The 20,047-nt window shown below is 43.3% G+C and overlaps 1 protein-coding gene across 2 annotated transcripts in view; it reads left to right on the top strand.

Annotated features, from left to right (window-relative positions):
* Nucleotides 1-20,047, top strand: part of nectin3b (nectin cell adhesion molecule 3b) — a 158,128-nt gene that overhangs the window by 77,833 nt on the left and 60,248 nt on the right. The window lies entirely within an intron of this gene.

Raw genomic sequence — 20,047 nt, 5'->3', positions numbered from 1 at the left:
ATAACTAATTTCTGAAAATGGAGAAGTTGTCAATACGAAATTTGGCCTTTATTTCTTTGGATTTACCTTAAACCATTCATCGGAGCTATTCCATGTATAATGTTGAGCAAAATTCTCAGATATCTTTACACAAAATAAACTCATGTAGCTGTGGCCTGCTGAGTTTCTCCAGCATTTTGTGTGCATTACCTTGATTTCCAGCATCTGCAGATTTTCTCCTGTTTGTGATTCTCCTTGCAGCTAAACTACCATTAAACACCTTCCACTATGTTCTCCTCTGCAGCCCATTCAAGACCATGATTTTCTTTTTCCAATGTTTGGCTTTATAAAGTTTAGCACAATTTCTTTTGCAGTATGGCTATAATTACAAAGCTTAGAGCCAGCATATCTTTTAGCATTCTTGATTATTTGCAACATCTTTCCCCACCCCACCATCATTTTTCTACCGCCTAAGGGAAATGTGCCCTTTATTTTTATATCGCATTTGCTTCTATAATTTTGTACATCTCAGCACAAACTTCCCGAGAAAGTGCCCTGCAGATAGACATATCTTCCAAGATTACATTCCTCTAGCTTTGTCAACCTACTCTTAAACCAAAAGTTTAAAAACAAACTAGATGCTGGAAATTTTGTTTTAATTATTGCAAAGGATGGAGAGAACGAAGGGATTAAGGGAGTATGTGTGATAGCAAGAGAGCCAAGAGGGGAGATGGAACGAGTTGAGAGAGGGTGGTGAGAGCTTGCTAATCACAAATATTCTTGAAGGGGTTTTGGGGAGAAGTAGATGAAGGGAATGGAACTTATCTTAAAAAAAAAAGTACTGAAATGGAATGATGTATATTGAAGAGGCAAACACTGAAATTGTACAATACATTGAAGAGAAGCAAATCATTAACAATACTGGAAATCTGAAATGAAAATCTTGCTAGGAATATTCAGTAGGCCAGGTAACATCTCCAGATGTCCTTTCTTTAACTGGACAGTTCTGATTGTATTGGAAGGCTAATGATCTGAAATGGTTTACATCATCGAAGTTCTGAGGGCGATATGATGAATACTCTTCTTTTGAGCTTGCATTAGTATTCATTGAACAATGTCGAAGGCCCAGAGCAAAGTTGTCTGACTGGGAATAAGACTATAAGAATTAGGCCATTTAGCCCATCAAGTCTGCTCTACCTTTCAATCATGATTGATTTATTTTCCCTCTTAACCCAATCCTTCTGCCTTTTCCCCATTATTTTTAATGCTGTTACTATTCAAGAACCTATCAATCTCTGCTTTAGATATAGCCATAGACTTAGCTTCCACAGCTGTCTATGGCAATGAATTCTATTTGCCCACATTAGACCCATTATCACTCCACAACTATCCAAGTACCTATCCAAACTCCTTTTAAGCATTGTATTTTTATCTGCTCCTATCACTTCCTATGGCAGCCACTGGAGATGATCACCGTCCTCAGATGATGATTATCCCTCAGAAATTTACCCCTCAGATCTTGAAATTTGTCTCAAAGTGCAATACATAGAGTTTAGGACCGTACATTACAGGACAACATTGCTGGTACTTCAGCCCATGATGTTGTGCTGAACTTATTAAGCTAATGATTCAAACATATCTCTCCCTGTTCTGCGTACTAATGTGCCTATCTAAGAGTCACTTAAAGCTCCTCTGCTAATTGCTTCTACCGCCACTCATGATTGTGCATTCCAGGTCCCCACACTCTGCTTTAAAAATAACTTGCCTTGCATACCTCCTTTGTACTTCCCCCTTTTGTATGAAGTGCATATACAGGTTTCCCCTGCCAACTGAAGGTAGTGCGTTCCTGTGAAATGGTTCGTAAGCCGAAATGTCGTAAAGCGAAGAAGCAATTACCATTTATTTAAATGGGGAAAATTTGTGAGCATTCGCAGACCCAAAAATAACCTACCAAATCATGCCAAATAACACATAAAACTTAAAATAATAGTAACATATAGTAAAAGCAGGAATGGTATGATAAATACACAGCCTATATAAAGTAGAAATACTTTTCCACAATCATTGCTGCACTGTTCACTGTAGCAAAAATCTCACACAAGCGCTCTCGGCAGAAACACTCTCTCCAGTAACCTTTAAGCTATGAAGCTGCCAAATCATACCAAATAACGCATAAAAACACAGCCTGTATAAAGTAGAAATAACGTATGTACAGTGTAGTATCACTTACCGGAATTAGGAAGACAGCGCCGAGCACACTGATGATGGTGTGTTAGGCTGAGTCGTCGGAGGTTGGGGTGGTACAGTGGTCCCAACCTCCAGGCTGCCGACTGATACCAATCCGCGAAGCATGCATGAGTACAGTGGTAGCTGGGACGCACCCAGCATATCATTTAGAAAAAAGCCGAGATAAACAAGCTAATTAATTAGGTGTCGCCCAGCACGTAAATTGCCAATTGCGTCGCCTCTGATCTGAGCTGACATTTACGTGACGGGTGGCACCTAATTAATTAGCTTGTTTATTTCGGCTTTTTTTTCTTAAAGATGTGTTGGGTACGTCCCCGCTATCGCTGCATTTTCCGCGGCAATGTATCGGTCTGCGGCCCAGGGGTTGGGGTGATGGGACACTGGGGTGTCATCTCATCATTGTCTGTTTCCATCAGGGCAGGCAGGTCATCTTCTTCTATGTCTGCCTGCCTCGATGTCGAAGGTCGAGGTTCGTCGTCTGCTGTGGCTGATGTGGAAGGCTTGAAAAACGACAGTATGCTTGACTGATTAGCCTCGCAGGTTTTTCAGTCATACAGTTCTTTGTGAGCACTCAAACCATCTTGCAAATATACCCTAAACCTACGTACCCTGGTAGGTCCTGGACGACTTCACTTTCAGTCCATTCGCTACTGCATTCGGTTTCGATTGTTATCCTTTCCTCTTCCAATTGCATCAGCTCTTCATCTATCCCTTCTTGGTCATGGGATGCCAAAACCTCTTCAATATCATCTTCGTCAGCTTCCACAAGCCAAATTCACTTTGTCCTTGCTTCGTTCACCATGATTGAAACGCTTAATTATGTCTAGTTTTATGCTAAGTGTAACACCCTTACGAGCTCTTTTAGGCTTTTCTGATACCTTAGAACTCATCTTGCAAACGGATGCTCACAGGCACGTGTTTAAGCAATGCCGGCTGGAATACAGTTCTGGGGGAGGAGCTTAGCTGTTCAGGGCGCACGCTGCCTTTTCTCGTGCGCTGCTTATTTCACGCGCTTCTTTTTTTTTAACAGTGAAAACACCTTCTATTAGCGAAAACAGGTAACTAATGTAGGTCTTTTTGTAACAGCGAGGTTTCGTAAAGCGAATGTTCAAAAAGCGGGGGTCACCTGTATTCTAATACTAGACATCTCAGTCCTGGAAAAAAGATTACTTGCTGTCTATTCCATCTATATTCACATTATTTTGTAAATTTCTATCGTCTTCCTTTGCCCTTCATTATTCTAAAGAAGCCTCCCCAGCTTTTCTAACCTTTCCTCAAGCATATTCTCCGAAAGAGGCAGCATCCTGGTAAACCACCTTTCTCACAGCCTCCATATCATTCTTGTAATAACATATCAAGAATTGATTGCATTTCTCTAAATGTAATCCAACCAGAGTTTTATTAGGCTGTAACATAACTTAGACCATTAGGAATAGGAACAAAATTAGGCCATTCAGCCCGAGTCTGCTCTGCCATTTCATCATGGAACCCAGTCAACCCATTACACCTGCCTTCTCGCTATAACCTTTGATGCCCTGACTATTTGGTAAACTATTAAATTTTGCTTTAAATATACCCATGGTCCTGGCCTCCACAGCTGTCTGTGGCAGAGCATTCCACAGATTCACTACTCTCTGGCTTTTAAAAAATATTTCTCTCTATCTGTTTTAAAAGGTCACCCCTCTAGTTCTGGACACCCCCACCATAGGAAACATCCTTTCCAAATCCAACTTGTCTAGTCCTTTCAACATACGGTAGGTTTCAAATAGATCCCCCAGCATTCTTCTAAATTCCAGTGAGTACAGGCTCAAAGCTGCTAAATGCTCCTCATATGTTAACCCCTTCATTCCTGGAACCATCCCTGTGAATCTTCTCTGGACTCTTTCCAATGACAACACATCCTTTCTGAGATATGGGGCCCAAAACTGTTGACAGTACTCCAAGTGTGACCTGACTACAGCCTTATAAAGCCTCAGCATTATACCTTTTTATATTCTATTCCCCTTGAAATAAATGGCAACATTACATTTGCCTTCTTTATCACACTCAACCTGTAAATTAACCTCTGGGAGTCTTGCACGAGGTTTCCTAAGTCCCTTTGCACTTCTGCTGTTTTGAATTTTCGCTCCATTTAGATAATAGTCTGCACTATTGTTCCTTTTACCAAAATGCATGATCATACATTTACCAACACTGTATTCCATCTGGCACTTTTTTGCCCATTCTTCCAATAAATCTTAAGTCCTTCTGCAATTGTATTGCTTCCTCAGCACTAGCTTACCCGTCTCATATCTTTGTATCATCTGCAGACTTTGCCACAAAGCCATCAGTTCCATTATCTAAATCATTGACAAACAATGTGAAAAGTAGCAGTCCCAATACTGACCCTGAGGAACACCACTAGTCAGTGGCAGCCAAGGCTGCCTCCCGCTTGTCAGCCATTCCTTTATCCATCCCAGTATCTTTCCTGTAATGCCATGGGATTTTATCTTGTTAAATCGCCTCATGTACATCACTTTATCAAATGCCTTCTGAAAATCCAAGTAAATGATATCCACTGCCTCTCCTTTGTCCACCCTGCTTGTTACTTCCTCGAAGAACTCAACAGGTTTGTCAGGCAAGATTTCCCTTTTCGGAAACCATGCTGACTTCGATTATTTTATCATTAGTCTCCAAGTACCTCGAAACCTCATCTTTAATAATGGACTCCAACACTTTCTAACACTGAGGTTGGGCTAGCTAACCTATAATTTCCTTTCTTTTGCCCTCCTCCCTTTTTAAAGAGTGGAGTGACAATTACAATCTTCCACTCCTCCAGAATCAAGTGATTTTTTTTTGAATGATCATGTCCAATGCATCCATTATCTCTTCAGCAACCTCTCTCAGGACTCTGGGATGTAGTCCATCTAGTCCAGGTGACCTTTGAGTTTGCATTTTTCCTTTGAAATAACAATGGCACTCCTGTTCCCTGACATTGTCAGACCTCTGGCACACGGTGTCTTCCACAGTGAAGACTGATGCAAAGTACTCATTAAGTTCATCTGCCATTTCTCTGTCCCCCATTACTACCTCACCAGCATCACTTTCCAGTGGTCCAATATCAACTCTCACCTCCCTTTTACTCTTTATAAAATTGAAAAAAACTTACTATCCTGCTTTATATTATTTGTTAGTTTGCCCTCATATTTCATCTTTTGCCTTACAATTTTTTAGTTGTCTTTTGTTGGATTTTAAAAGCTTCCCAATCATCCAACTTCGCAATCAGTTTTGCAATCTTATATGCCCTTTTCCTTGTCTTTTGTGCAGTCCTTAACTGCCCTTGTCAGTCATATTTGCCTACCCCTGCCATTTGGGAACTACTGTGGGGCATATCTATGCTATCCTTGTGATCTATTCCCAAAGACTTCAACCACCTCTGCTCTGCCGTCAGCCCTGCCAGTATCCCACTCCAATCCACCTGGGCCAGCTCCTTTCTCCTGCCTCTGTAATTCCCTTTATTCCATTGCAATACTGACACATCTGACTTGTGCTTCTCCCTCTTAAATTGCTGACTATTGAACTGACTGCCTTAACCAATGCAACGCTGTTATATTGGCTCGTATATGTCTAGGGGAAATCCCACCCAGCACCTGCCTCAACGCTTCCCATGGAGTCGGTTGCCGTCCGAATCAATCCCAAACATTAATCATCAGCCAGCACACCCAGTACGTTTTACCAAGTACACTTTATAGATATTACTAATTCTATGACATTAATATAAATTCAATACAGAAAAGGAAGTAATGAAAAAAAAAGGCGCCAAGACTTATCAAAGTCCAAGTTCTTCGGGCGCAACCGTTGGAGCTCAATCGATTCCTGACGACCACCCGAAACCTGTCGACTCACGGCTCGGGACCACCCGAAGTGATCGACCGGAACCTTTCCGCACGTCCGCCATCCTCCCCGTCTCTCCTCCGACTCCCCGCCAAAACCCCGTCCCCAGTCATATGATACAGCATTATCATCCGAAAACAAAACGATACATGACCACCCTGCTATCTGTGTTAACCCAAGCAACTGTCTAGCTGGAGACTTTCTCAGCATTTAACATAACAAAGAAGCATTCCCCAGTATAGCATAACAAAGAAGCCATTTTAAATTTAACATAAAAAAAAGAAAGACGAAGCATGTGATCCAAGGGGACATTGCTTTGTGGATCCAGAAATGGCTTGCCCACAGAAGGCAAAGAGTGGTTGTAGACAGGTCATATTCTGCATGGAGGTCGGTGACCAGTGGTGTGCCTAAGGGATCTGTTCTGGAACTCCCTCTCTTTGTGGTTTTTTTATAAATGACCTCGATGAGGAAGTGGAAGGAAAGGTTAGTAAAGTTACTGATGACACAAAGGTTAGGGGTGTTGTAGATAGTGTAGAGAGCTGTCAGAGGTTGCAGCATGACATAAATAGGATGCAAAACTGAGCTGAGAAGTGGCAGATGGAGTTCAACCCAGATAAGTGTGAGGTGGTTCATTTTGGTAGGTGAAATATGATGGCAGAATATAGTATTAATGGCAAGGCACTTGGCAGTGTGAAGGATCAGAGGGACCTTGGGGTCCAAGTCCGTAGGACACTCAAAGCATCTGTGCAGGTTGACTCTGTGGTTAAGAAGGCATACGGTGCATTGTCCTTCATCAGCCGTTGGATTGAGTTTAAGAGCTCAGAGGTAATGTTACAGCTACATAGGACCCTAGTCAGGTCCCACATGGAGTACTGTGCTCAATTCTGGTCACCTCACTACAGGAAGGATGTGGAAACTATAGAAGGGGTGCAGAGGAGATTTACAAGAATGTTGCCTAGATTGAAGAGCATGCCTTATGAGAATAGGTTGAGTAAACTCAGCCTTTTCTCCTTGGAGTGGCAGAGGATGAGAGGTGACCTGATAGAGGTGTATAAAACGATGAGAGTCATTGATCATGTGGATAGTCAGAGGCTTTTACCCAGGGCTAAAATGGCTAGCACGAATGGCTCTGTTTTAAGGTGCTTAGAAGTAGGTACAGAGGAGATGTTGAGGTAGTTTTTTTACGCAGACAGGTGTGAGTGTATGGAATGGGCTGCTGGTGACAGTGGCGGAGGCAGATACAATAGGGTCTTTTTAGAGACTCCTGGATAGGTACATGGAGCTTAGAAAAATAGAGGGCTATGGCTAAATTCTAAGTAAGTACATGTTCGGCTCAGCTTTGTCGGCCGTAGGGCCTGTATTGTCCTCCAGGTTTTCTGTTTCTAATCTGCCTCGACTGCATAATCTCGCACCACCCTCTGAGTGCAGAAGTTTCTCCTCAGGTTCCTCAAGTATTTCACCTTTCACCTTTAACCTCTATTTCTAGTCTTACCAACTTCAGTGAAGACAAATCTGCTTGCTGTAACTCCATTCATACCACTCATAATTTTATATACAGGTTTCCCCTGCCATCCGAAGGTAGAGCGTTCCTATGAAATGGTTCGTAAGCCGGAATGTCATAGAGTGAAGAAGCAATTGCCATTTATTTATATGGGAAAAGTTTGTGAGCATTCGCAGACCCCAAAAATAACCTACCAAATCATGCCAAATAACACATAAAACCTAAAATAACAGTAACATATGGTAAAAGCAGGAATGATATGATAAATACACAGCCTATATAAGGTAGAAATACTTTTCTACAATCATTGCTGCACTGTTCTCCGTAGCAAAAATCTCACGCAAGCGCTTTTGACAGAAATACTCTCTCCAGTAACCTTTAAGCTATGAAGCTGCCAAATCATACCAAATAACACAAAAATACACAGCCTATATAAAGTAGAAATAATGTATGTACAGTATAGTATCACTTACCGGAATCGAGAAGACAGTACCGAGCACACTGATGATGGTGTGTTAGGCTGAGTTGTCGGAGGTTGGGGTGGTGCAGTGGTCCCCAACCCCCGGGCAGCGAACCAATACAGATCTGCAGAGAATGCAGCAGTAGCCGGGACGCACCTAGCACATCTTTAAGAAAAAAGCTGAAATAAACAAGCTAATTAATTAGGTACCGCCTGGCACGTAAATGTTGGCCCAGATCCGAGGCGACGCAATTGGCAATCGCTGCACCACTGCATTCTTCGCGGCATGTATCGGTCCACGGCCTGGGGGTTGGGGTGGTGGGATACTGGGGTGTCATCTCATCGTCGTCTGTTTCCATCAGGGCAGGCAGGTCATCTTCTTCTATGTCTGCCTGCCTCAATGTCGAAGATCGAGGTTCGTCATCTGCTGTGGCTGATGTGGAATGCTTAAAAAACGGCAGTATGCTTCACTGCTTAGCCTCGCGCATTTTTCTATCATACAGTTCTTTGTAAGCACTCAAATCATCCTGCAAATATGCCCTAAACCTATGTACCCTTTCAAAATTAAAGTTGTACTTTTCTGCGATCATTGCAGCGAAAATCTCATGCAGTTCACCACGATCGAAACGCATAATTATGTCTAGTTTTACGCTAAGTGTAACACCCTTACGAGCTCTTTTAGGCTCTTCCAATACCTTAGAACTCATCTTGCTAACGGCTGCTCACAAGCACGTGTTTAAGCAATACCGGCTAAAATGCAGTTCCGGCAGAGGAGCTTGGCTGCCTTTTTTCGTAATAGTGAAACACCTTCTGTTAGCGAAAACAGGTAACTAATGTAGGTCTTTCATAACAGTGAGGTTTCGTAAAGCGAACGTTCGAAAAGCGAGGGACGCCTGTACTTCTCCTAAGATCTCACCTCATTCTCCTGTGCTCCAGGGAATAGAGTCCTAACCTAATCAACCTTTCCTTAAACTGAGGTTCTCAGGTCCTGGCAATATCCATGTAATTATTCCCATTAATATTGTAAATATCTTTAAATTTAAGTTACATTCTTCTAAATTTTGATACCTTTCCTCTCGGTAGGCAACCAGAACTATACACAATAGTCCAACATCTTCTACAACTTCAGCATAACATTCCAATTTGTGAACTCAAAATTCTGATTTATGAAGGCCATGTGCCTAAAGCACTCTTTACTAGATCTGCTTCTGAGACCGCTATCAAGGAATTGTGGATCTGTATTCCTTCTGTTCTATCACACTTCACAGTGCCCTACCTTTCACTGCGTAGGTTTGACTCTGGTTGGTCCAACCTCCACTTGACTGCATTAAATTGCATCTGCCATTATTCAGCCCATTTTTGCCAACTGCAAGCTTCGATAGCCTTCCTGGTGATATTCCTGATAATCTTGGTGTCATCTGCAAAACTGCTGATCCAGTTTACCGCATTATTATTCAGATTTTTGACATGGAACACACACATCCCTGTGGCACACCACTAGTCACTGGCCTCCATAGGGAAAATCATCTACAACCATACTCTTGCTTCTACCACAAAGCCAATGTTGAATCCAATTTACTGCTTCATCCACTCTATCTAGGCCTTTCAGTATTCAAAAAGTTTCAATGAAATTCCGCCCCCCCCCCCAATTTTTAAAAGTCCATTAAGTACGTGCTGAGAAGCTTCCCATTTGGTAACCCTTTCATTCCTAGAATCATTTTTGTGAACCTCCTCTGGACCCTCTGATGCTAGCACTTCTTTCTTAGATAAGGGGCTGAAAAACGGTGGTATAGTGGCATTCGCATCGGACTTCGAGTCGATTGGTTTCGGGTTTGAATCTGGTTGACTCCTTGGCAAGCTTTCTATCAATGCTCAGTTAAGTGTCAACTAGCAATTCTGCCTCGTAACACAAGATTGCCACCCAATGCGTCACAAGGTGCGGAGAAAAACAACAATTACCACCAACTCAACCTGCAAGGTAACCTTTAGGGAATCCTGCACAAGGACTTGCAGTTCCCTTTCTACCTTTCTTTTTGAATTTTCACTCCGTTTTGAAAATAGTCTATGCCTTTGTTCCTTCTACCAAAGTGCATAACTATATACTTCCCTATACTATATTCCATCTGCCGTTTGTTTGCCCATTCTCTCAATCTATCAGGGTCCTTTTGCAGACTGTCAGCTTCCTCGACATTGCCTGCCCCCCCTACCTCTCTTTGTATCATCTGCAGACTTGGCCACAAAGCCATCATAGAAAAATAGAAAATAGGAGCAGGAGTAGGCCATTCGCCCCTTTGAGCCTGCACCGCCATTCAGTATGATCATGGCTGATCATCCAACTCAGAACCCTGTACCAGCCTTCCCCCCCATACCTCCGATCCCTTTAGCCACAAGGGCCATATCTAACTCCCTCTTAAATATAGCCAATGAACTGGCCTCAACTGATTCCTGTGGCAGAGAATTCCACAGATTCACCACTCTCTGTGTGGAGAAGGTTTTCCTAATCTTGGTCCTAAAAGGCTTCCCCTTTATCCTCAAACTGTGACCCCTCGTTCTGGACTTCCCCAACATTGGGAACAATCTTCCTGCATCTAGCCTGTCCAATCCCTTTAGGATTTTATATGTTTCAATAAGATTCCCCCTCAATCTTCTGAATTCCAATGAGTATAAGCCTCGTTGATCCAGTCTTTCATCATATGGAAGTCCTGCCATCCCAGGAATCAATCTGGTGAACCTTCTTTGTACTCCCTCTATGGCAAGGATGTCTTTCCTCAGATTAGGGGACCAAAACTGCACACAATACTCCAGGTGTGGTCTCACCAAGGCCTTGTACAACTGCAGTAGTACCTCCCTGCTCCTGTACTCGATTGCTGATTGCGTCGCTTCTGATCTGGGCTGACATTTACGTGCCGGGTGGCACCTAATTAATTAGCTTGTTTATTTCAGCTTTTTTCTTAAAGATGTGCTGGGTGCGTCCCGGCCACCGCTGTACCCTTGCATGCATCGGTATCGATGATCGGTATCGGTTGGTGGCCAGGAGATTGTTTTTACCGAGAGTGCTTGCATCGTGATTCTGTCGAGAGCGCTTGCGTGAGATTTTCGCTACGGAGAACAGTGCAGGCAATGATTGTAGAGAAGTATTTCTACTTTATATAGGCTGTATATTTATCATGTCATTCCTGCTTTTACTATATGTTACTGTTATTTTAGGTTTTGTGTTATTTGGCATGATTTGGTAGGTAATATTTTTGGGTCTGCGAACGCTCACAGATTTTTCCCATATAAATGTAATTGCTTCTTCGCTTTAAGACATTCCGGCTTATGAACCATTTCATAGGAACGCTCTACCTTCGTATGGCGGGGAAACCTGTATCGAACCTGCGCCTACCACTTCTGCTGGAAGCTCGTTCCACACAGCTACCACTCTCTGAGTAAAGAAGTTCCCCCTCATGTTACCCCTAAACTTTTGCCCCCTAACTCTCACCTCATGTCCTCTTGTTTGAATCTCCCCCACTCTCAATGGAAAAAGCCTATCCACGTCAACTCTATCTATCCCCCTCATCATTTTAAATACCTCTATTAGGTCCCCCCTCAACCTTCTATGCTCCAAAGAGTGAAGACGTAACTTGTTCAACCTTTCTCTGCAACTTAAGTGCTGAAACCCAGGTAACATTCTAGTAAATCTCCTCTGTACTCTCTCTATTTTGTTAACATCTTTTCTATAATTCGGTGACAGAACTGTACACAATACTCCAAATTTGGCCTTACCAGTGCCTTGTACAATTTTAACATTACATCCCAACTCCTATACTCAATGCTCTGATTTATAAAGGCCAGCATACCAAAAGCTTTCTTCACCACCCTATCCACATGAGATTCCACCTTCAGGGAACTATGCACCATTATTCCTAGATCCCTCTGTTCTACTGCATTCTTCAATGCCCTACCATTTACCATGTATGTTGATTAGTCCTACCAAAATGTAGCACCTCGCATTTATCAGCATTAAACTCCATCTGCCATCTTTCAGCCCAGTCTTCTAACTGGCCTAAATCTCTCTGCAAGCTTTGAAACCTTACTTCATTATCCACAACGCCACCTATCTTGGTATCACCTGCGTACTTACTAATCCAATTTACCACCCCATCATCCAGATCATTAATGTACATAACAAACAACATCGGACCCAGTATTGTATTCTACATCCTTTTAAAGAAAGGGAAAATGGGAATAAATAACTCTGGACCAGTCAGTTTCACACCAGATTTTGCAAAATTGACTGGGTACTAGAAAATAGTGCAGGGGGGAAAGGAATTCAGATTTTTAGATCATTGGCCTCTCTTCCAGGAAAGGTGGGACCTGTACAGATGGGCCGCTTTGTACCTGAACTGGAGAGGGACTAATATCCTTGCAGGAAGGTTTGATAGTGCTGCTTCTGGTGATTTATCCCCCAAACTAGAGTTGTAGGGGGATAAGAACCAGATGCCAGGGCATATAGAGGAGTGGTTGTGGGAATCTCATAGAAATATTCCGAATGTTAAAAAGCCGGAACAGATTAGATATGGCAAAGTTATTTCCCATGGTAGGGGAGTCTAGGACAAGAGGGCACAAGTTCAGGATTGAAGGACATCCAGTTAGAACAGAAATACAGAGAAATTACTTAGTCAGAGGATGGTATAAATCTGTGGAATTTGTTGCAACCAGTGTCTGTGGAGGCCAAGTCATTGGGTGTATTTTCCATAGATGCTGCCTTGCCTGCTGAGTTCCTCCAGCATTTTGTGTGTGTTAAAGGGAGAGGGTTGGCTTTACTAGTCGGGGAATATGTCAGGGCAGTGCTCAGACTGGAGCTGATTGGGGGTGATGGGGGGGAAACTGAGGAATAACAAAGGGATAACCATGAGCTGCTCCAGGGTTGTTTTGAGGTGACAGACTGGCAGGCACTCTGTGGGCCACATGGAGAGGATATTGATGGGCTCACAGAGTGCATCACTGATTACATCAACTTCTGTGTGGACTGCAATGTTCTGACAAGAACTGTCCTTTGTTATTCAAATAACAAGCCATGGGTGACAAAGGACATTAAGGACATCCTGAATGCTAAAAAGAGGGTGTTTAGAGTTGGAAATAGGGAGGAGCTGAGGGCAATACAGAGTGACCTGAAAACCAGGATCAGGGAGGCTAAAGACAGGTACAGGAGGAAGCTTGAGTGGAAACTCCAGCAGAGGCAACATGAGAGAGGTCTGGAGGGGGATGAGGACCATCACTGGGTTCCGGCAAACTAGTAGCAGAGGAGCGGAAGGGCAGTGTGGCCAGGACCAATGAACTTAACCTGTTCTTTAACAGATTTGACAGTGTGGCCCCTGCCCATCCCTCACATGAGCCATCTGTTGTCGGCGCCCAACCAACACATATTCCACTCTCCCTTCCTACCCCTCCTCACAGTCCCCCACCCTGCTGTCATGACTATATCCCTTCCCCACACGAAACCACCACAGTGGACTTCACAGCTCTACAGGTGAGAAGACAGCTGAAACATCTCAACTCAAGCAAGGCTGCAGGACCGGATGGTGTCAGTACCAGGGTGCTCAAAGCCTGTGCCCCTCAGCTATGTGGAGTACTTCACCATGTATTCAGCCTGAGCCTGAGGCTCCAGAGGGATCCTGTATTGTGGAAGACATCCTGCCTCGTCCCTGTGCCGAAGACGCCGCACCCCAGCGGCCTCAATGACTACAGGCCGGTGGCATTGACCTCCCACATCATGAAGACCCTGGAGAGACTTGTTCTGGAGCTGCTCCGGCCTATGGTCAGGCCATACTTGGATCCCCTCCAGTTTGCCTACCAGCCCCGACTAAGAGTTGAGGATGCCTGCTGAACCATGTCTACGCCCACCGGGACAAGCCAGCGAGCACTGTGAGGGTCATGTTTTTTGACTTCTCCAGTGCATTCAACACCATCTGCCCTGCTCTGCTGGGGGAGGAGCTGACAGCGATGCATGTGGATGCTTCCCTGGTATCATGGATTCTTGATTACCTGACTGGCAGACCACAGTCCCTTTCTCTTCACCATTTACACCTCGGACTTCAACTACTGCACAGAGTCTTGTCATCTTCAGAAGTTTTCGGATGACTCTGCCATAGTTGGATGCATCAGCAAGGGAGATGAGGCTGAGTACAGGGCTACGGTAGGAAACTTTGTCACATGGTGTGAGCAGAATTATCTGCAGCTTAATGTGAAAAAGACTAAGGAGCTGGTGGTAGACCTGAGGAGAGCTAAGGTACTGGTGACCCCTGTTTCCATCCAGGGGGTCAGTGTGGACATGGTGGAGGATTACAAATACCTGGGGATACGAATTGACTGGTCAAAGAACACTGAGGCTGTCTACAAGAAGGGTCAGTGTTGTCTCTATTTCCTGAGGAGACTGAGGTCCTTTAACATCTGCCGGACAATGCTGAGGATGTTCTATGAGTCTGTGGTGGCCAGTGCTATCACGTTTGCTGTTGTGTGCTGGGGCAGAGGCTGAGGGTGGCAGACACCAACAGAATCAACAAACTCATTCGTTAAGGCCAGTGATGTTGTGGGGATGGAACTGGACTCTCTTACAGTGGTGTCTGAAAAGAGGATGCTGTCTAAGTTGCATGCCATCTTGGTCAATGTCTCCCATTCACTACATAATGTACTGGGTGGGCACAGGAATACATTCAGCCAGAGACGCATTCCACCGAGATGCAGCACTGAGCGTCATAGGAAGTCATTCCTGCCTGTGGCTATCAAACTTTACAACTCCTCCCTTGGAGGGTCAGACACCTGAGCCAATAGGCTGGTCCTGGACTTATTTCCTGGCATAATTTACATATTACTATTTATGGTTCTATTACTATTTATTATTTATGGAGCAACTGTAACGAAAACCAATTTCCCCCGTGATTAATAAAGTATGACTGACTATGAATATGTAATGGGATTGTGTTATAGTCCACCCAATGATCAGCGGTGTTTAGGGGAGCAATTTGCAAGGAGATAACAGACAGTTGCAAGAAACATAAGGTTGTGATAATAGATGATTTATTTATTTATTTTTTAAACTATCCATATATTGACTGGTACTCCTATACCATGTTCCTATTAGAATAAAAGGCAGGGCTACTAGGTTTGATGTTTGAAGCCAGTCAATTTTGCAAAATCTGGTGTGAAATTGACTGATCCAGAGTTATTTATTCCCATTTTCCCTTTCTTCAATAATGATACTGCATCAGATACTCCTCCTGTGGCATGCCTGTGACCAAAGAGAATTCTTAAAAAATAACTGCTTATTTGCTGTTTCCTCCATTGCTTTTAATTGAAGTGCCAGATGACTAGATGGCAACAAATGGTGCACCTTTATTCCAGAGGGGAGACAGTAGGGATCAGTCATTTAGTCTACTTCCCTTAGCTATTTGTTCCATATTTTGTCCCTCAGATCAGATCCCTTTTAAGCTTTTTCCCTCTCTCAGCCTTAAAACTGTGTCCTCTGGACAGCATCCCTATGAATCTTTTCTGTATTCTTTAACTTAATCACATCTGCCTTTAGTGTGGTGAACAAAACTGCACACAATATTCTAAATATGTCCTAAACAACACACTGTATAACTGTAGCATGTCATTTCAATTCTTACACTCAGTACCACAAATGCTGAAGGTAAATGTGCCTAACACTGCCGTCACTACCCTGTCTACCTGTGTCATCAGTTTTAGCAAATCGTGTGCTTGTACCCATAAATCTCTCTGTTCAACAACACTCCCCAAGGCCTTGCCATTCACAGTGAACTTCCTGGCTTGGTTTAAATGTTTGAGTTAAATTCCATCTGTTATTTCTCCACCCACTTTCCCTGTTGATTAGTGCTCTGTCTTGATCAGTATTTTGTGGTAACCTTAGATTTTAGATCCTGTTGTTACCTTCAGTAATGCAAATTGATTACACTACCTACATTGTTCTGCAAATCATCAGTATATATGGCGAACAATTAGGGTCCCTGTGGAACATCTATGGTCACAGGCCTCCAACTGAAAAACCAACATTTCACTACCACCTCTACCTCTTACCAAGTCAATTTTGTATCCATTTGGTTCATTCACCCTTAATCCCACATTTTCCAGCCTCCTCAGTCAGTTTATTGGATAATAAGATCATAAGAAATAGGAGCAGATTATGGCCTATCATTTTGCTCCTCCATTTCATCATGGCTGATCAATTTTCCTCTCAGCCCCAATCTCCTGTGTTCCCCCCACCCCACCCTGTATACCTTCATGCCTTGACCAATCAAGAATCTATCAAACTGCCTTAAATATACATAAAGACTTGGCCTTCACAGCTGCTTGTGGCATTAAATTCCATAGATTCACCACTCTCTGACTCCTCGTCTCTGTTCTAAAAGGATGCCCCTCTATTCTGAGGTTGTCTGCTCTGGACTGAGACTCTCCCACCATAGGAAACATCCTCTCCATATCCACTCTGTCGAAGTCTTTCACCATTTGATAGGTTTCAATTAGATTACCCGTTCAATCCTGGAATCATTTTCGTAAACCTTCTTTGAACCTTTTCCAGTTTCAGCACATCCTTTCTAAGATAAGGAGCCAAAAACAGCTCACAGTATTCCAAGCGAGGCCTCGCCAGTGCTTTATAAAGCCGCAACATTACATCCTTGCTTCTATATTCCAGCGCTCTTGAAATAAATACTAACATTGCATTTGCCTTCCTCACCACAAACTCAACCTGCAAAGTAACCTTAGGGAATCTTGCACAAGGACTCCCAGCTCCCTTTGTGCCTCACTTTTGTGTTTTCTCTCCATCTAGAAAATAGTCAACCCTTTCGTTTCTTCTACCTAAGTGCATAACCATACACTTTCCGACACTTCCCATCTGCCGCTTCTTTGCCCATTCTCCTAATTTGTCTAACTCATTCTGTAGCCTCTACTTCCTCAAAGCTACCTGTCCTTCCATCTTCGTATTGTCTGCAAACTTTGCAACAAAGCCATCAATTCTATCATCCAAATCATTGACATATAACGTAAAAAGAATTGGTCACAATACAGACCCTTGTGAAATGCCACTAGTCACTAGCAGCGAACTAGAAAAGGCTCCCTTTATTCCCACTCTTTGCCTCCTGATAATCAGCCACTGCTTTATCCATTGTAGAATCTTTCCTCTAATACTATGGGCTTGTAGCTTGGGACCATAAGACATAGGAGCAGTATTAGGCTGTTTGGCCCATCAGGTCTGCTCTGCCATTCAATCATGGCTGATCCTTTTTTCCTCTCCTCAACCCCATTCCACGTTCTTCTCCTCATACCCTTTGATGCCATGTTTAATCGGGAACCGATCAGTCTCTGCCTTAAATACACCCAACGACTTGGCCTCCACAGCTGCATGTGGTAACAAATCCCACAAATTCACCACCCTCTGGCTAAAGGAATTTCTTTGCATCTCTGTTTTAAATGGGTGCTCCTCTATCCTGAGATTGTGCCCTCTTGTCCTTGGGAACGATCCTTTCCACATCTGTCCAGGCCTTCCAACATTTAAAAGGTTTCAATGAGATTTCCCCCTCATCCTTCTGAATTCCAGCGAGTACAGACCCAGAGCCATCAAACGTTCCTCGTATGATAACCCTTTCAATTCTGTAATCATCCTTGTGAACTGCCTCTGGACCCTCTCCAATGCCAGCACGTCTTTTCGTAGATGAGGAGCCCAAAACTGTTCACAATACTCAAGGTGCGGCCTCACCAATGCCTTATAAAGCCTCAGCATCACATCCCTGCTCTTGTAATCAAAACCTCTTGAAATGGATGCGAACATTGCATTTGCCGTCGTCACCACCGACTCAACCTGCAAGTTACCCTTTAGGGTGTTCTGCACAAGGACCCTCAAGTTCCTTTGCACCCCAAGAATTTTGGATTTTCTCCCCTTTTAGAAAATAGTCTGCAAAGTTGGCAACAACACTACCTATTCCGTCATCTAAATAATTAATATACAGTATAAAAAGAAGTGGTCTCAACACTGACCAATGCGGAACACCGCTAGTCACTACCGGGATCCTTTTATTCCCACTTGCTGCCTCCAACCAATCAGCCAATGCTCAAACCATGTTAGTAACTTTCCTGTAATACCATGGACTCCTACTTGTTATTTCTTCAAAGAATTCCAACAGGTTTGGCAGGCAAGATTTTCCCTTAAGGAAACCATGCTGACTTTGCCCTATCTTATCCTGTGGCACCAAGTACGCCATAACCTCATCCTTAACAATTGACTCCAACATCTTCCCACTGAGGTCAGGTTAACTGGTCTATAATTTCATTTCTGTTGCCTTCCTTCTTTCTTAAAGAGTGGAGTGGCATTTATAATTTTCCCGTCTTCTGGCAGCCTCCTGATAATCAGCCACTGCTTTATCCATTGTAGAATCTTTCCTCTAATACTATGGGCTTGTAGCTTGGGACCATAAGACATAGGAGCAGTATTAGGCTGTTTGGCCCATCAGGTCTGCTCTGCCATTCAATCATGGCTGATCCTTTTTTCCTCTCCTCAACCCCATTCCATGCTGTCTTCTGGCAGCATGCCAGTCCATTGTGTTCTGAACGATGCCTCCACAGTCTCTATTGCTACCTCTTTCAAAACTCTAAGGTAGAGTTCATCTGGTCCAGGTAACTTATGCACCCTTAGTTCTTTCAGCTTTTTGACCACCTTCTCCCTTGTCATAGTCACTGCAGTCACTTCTCTTCCCTCACTCCCTTCAACAACTGGCATACTGCTAGTGTCTTCCACAGTGAAAGCTGATGCAAAATACTCATTTAGCCCATCTGCCATCTCCTTGTCCCCCGTTATTATTTCTCCAGCCTCATTTTCTAGCGGTCCTACACCAACTCTCATCTTTCTTATTTTTTTACATAGAAAACCGTAGAAAAACTACAGCACAGAAACAGGCCTTTTGGCCCTTCTTGGCTGTGCGGAACCATTTCTGCCTAGTCCCACTGACCTGCACACGGGCCATATCCCTCCATACACCTCCCAGCCATGTATCTGTCCAACTTATTCTTAAATGTTAAAAAAGAACCCGCATTTACCACCTCGTCTGGCAGCTCATTCCATACTCCCACCACTCTCTGTATGAAGAAGCCCCCCCCTAATGTTCCCTTCAAACTTTTCCCCCCTCACCCTTAACCCATGTCCTCTGGTTTTTTTCTCCCCTTGCCTCAGTGGAAAAAGCCTGCTTGCATTCACTCTATCTATACCCATCATAATTTTATATACCTCAATCAAATCTCCCCTCATTCTTCTACGCTCCAGGGAATAAACCTAACCTATTCAACCTTTCTCTGTAACTGAATTTCTCAAGTCCCGGCAACATCCTTGTAAACCTTCTCTGCACTCTTTCAACCTTATTTATATCCTTCCTGTAATTTGGTGACCAAAACTGAACACAATACTCCAGATTCGGCCTCACTAATGCCTTATACAACCTCATCATAACATTCCAGCTCTTGTACTCAATACTTTGATTAATAAAGGCCAATGTATCAAAAGCTCTCTTTACGACCCTATCTACCTGTGACGCCACTTTTAGGGAATTTTGTATCTGTATTCCCAGATCCCTCTGTTCTACTGCACTCCTCAGTGCCTTACCGTTAACCCTGTATGTTCTACCTTGGATTGTCCTTCCAACATGCAATACCTCACACTTGTCTGTATTAAACATACTTGAAAAAGCTTTTACTATCCACTTCGATATTGCTTGCTAGCTTGCTTTCATATTTCATCTTTTCCCTTCTGATGATTATTTTAGTTGCTCTATGTAGGTTTTTAAGAGCTTCCCAATACTCTATCTTCCCACTAATTTTTGCTTTATTGTATGCCCTCTCTTTGGTTTTTAACGTTAGCTTTGGCTTTCCTTGTCAGCCATAGTTATACTATTTTGCCAGTTGAGTATTTCTTTGTTTTTGGAATATCTCTGTCCTGCATCTTT

The sequence above is a fragment of the Mobula hypostoma genome, chromosome 7 (genome assembly GCF_963921235.1).
Source record: "Mobula hypostoma chromosome 7, sMobHyp1.1, whole genome shotgun sequence".
Taxonomy (NCBI): Eukaryota; Metazoa; Chordata; class Chondrichthyes; order Myliobatiformes; family Myliobatidae; genus Mobula; species Mobula hypostoma.
Note: the sequence above shows the minus strand (reverse complement) of the source record. Positions and strands in the feature narration are given on the sequence as shown.